Source organism: Austrofundulus limnaeus, unplaced genomic scaffold (genome assembly GCF_001266775.1).
Source record: "Austrofundulus limnaeus strain Quisiro unplaced genomic scaffold, Austrofundulus_limnaeus-1.0 Scaffold620, whole genome shotgun sequence".
NCBI lineage: Eukaryota > Metazoa > Chordata > Actinopteri > Cyprinodontiformes > Rivulidae > Austrofundulus > Austrofundulus limnaeus.
Genome location: NW_013953022.1, coordinates 160,101 through 161,483, shown reverse-complemented (window position 1 = coordinate 161,483; position 1,383 = coordinate 160,101). Strand labels below are relative to the sequence as shown.

Here is a 1,383-nt window from a genome sequence, read left to right as displayed (position 1 = left end):
AGAGAGAGAGAGAGAGAGAGAGAGAGAGAGAGAGAGAGAGAGAGAGAGAGAGAGATATTACGATTCACTGCAAGATAATTCAGAAATTACATTCATTACTGAGAGGTGTGTGTGTGTGTGAGAGAGAGAGAGAGAGAGAGAGAGAGAGAGAGAGAGAGAGAGAGAGAGAGAGAGAGATTAACCATGCTATATGCTCTGCTGATGGGCTGGACTGTGTATCTAAAAGATGAGAGGAATGTGGCTGAGAGAGAAAAAGAGAAAGGATGTGGGGATGTCAGCAAATAGACCCCAGGGAGAGAGGGAGGGGGGGGGTGGCATGGCAGGGCTGAGAGGAGAGAGGACTATACTTAGACAGCAGTAAAGATAGCCAACTACAGCCAGAGCTGTACTTTAGTGTCAGCATGGACAGGGAGATTCTGGATTTCACATCAGCCTCAATGGATTGCTGCCAGTTTTAACATTTGGTCCAACAACAATCTCTTGGATGCAACTGGCCCAATAATGGAACTCTGCTGGTTTGAATGGATATAAGATCAACGGACTAAATCCAGCACTTATTTTGGGGAAATGGATTTATTTTTTACATTGGACTGTTTTACATCAAAAACTCTGAAGAGGAACAATTAAAATAAACAAATTGATGTCCACTGATGTCATCATGGAACCAATATCGTCTCTGTTTCTGTCTCATTTGGTCAATGCATGTGTGAAAGCCAACTAACTTCACATCTGCAACTCTGAGCCATGCTAGAAGAGAAGGCAAGAAGAGGGTTTCTTTCCTGTTTTAAACACAGAAATGTGGAAGGACCAAGTCAAATACAGAGAAAGAAATGAGGACTGCCTTGTGTGGACATTGGACTGGACAGAATGTGAAAAGTGAAGTTCAGTCCAACTAAAGAGTTCCATTTTCTCATTTTTACTTTGAATTTAGCCTAAAGATGATTTGTTGAGTTGTCCAACAGAAGATGTACAATGAAGCTCAAGCAAAGTCCAACTAAAGGATACCAATCAGATGATCCGATTGCTGTTTGGCATCTATGGTTGAGAGGGTGATGATTGACAGATCAGTGTTGAAAGTGTTTATTTAATGGATGAATGACAGATCAGTGTTGAAAGTGTTTATTTAATGGATGATTGACAGATCAGTGTTGGAAGTGTTTAGTTAATGGATGATTGACAGATATAATAATAATGGATGACTGACAGATCATTGTTGGGATGTTTAGTTAATGGATGATTGACAGATCAGTGTTGAAAGTGTTTAGTTAATGGATGATTAACAGATCAGTGTTGAGGGTGTTTAGTTAATGGATGATTGACAGATATAATAATAATGGATGACTGACAGATCATTGTTGGGATGTTTAGTTAATGGATGATTGA

At 39.8% G+C, this 1,383-nt stretch overlaps 1 protein-coding gene across 2 annotated transcripts in view; it reads left to right on the top strand.

Moving 5' to 3' along the window:
- LOC106531326 (rho GTPase-activating protein 23) overlaps positions 1–1,383 on the top strand; it is a 114,897-nt gene that overhangs the window by 62,204 nt on the left and 51,310 nt on the right. The window lies entirely within an intron of this gene.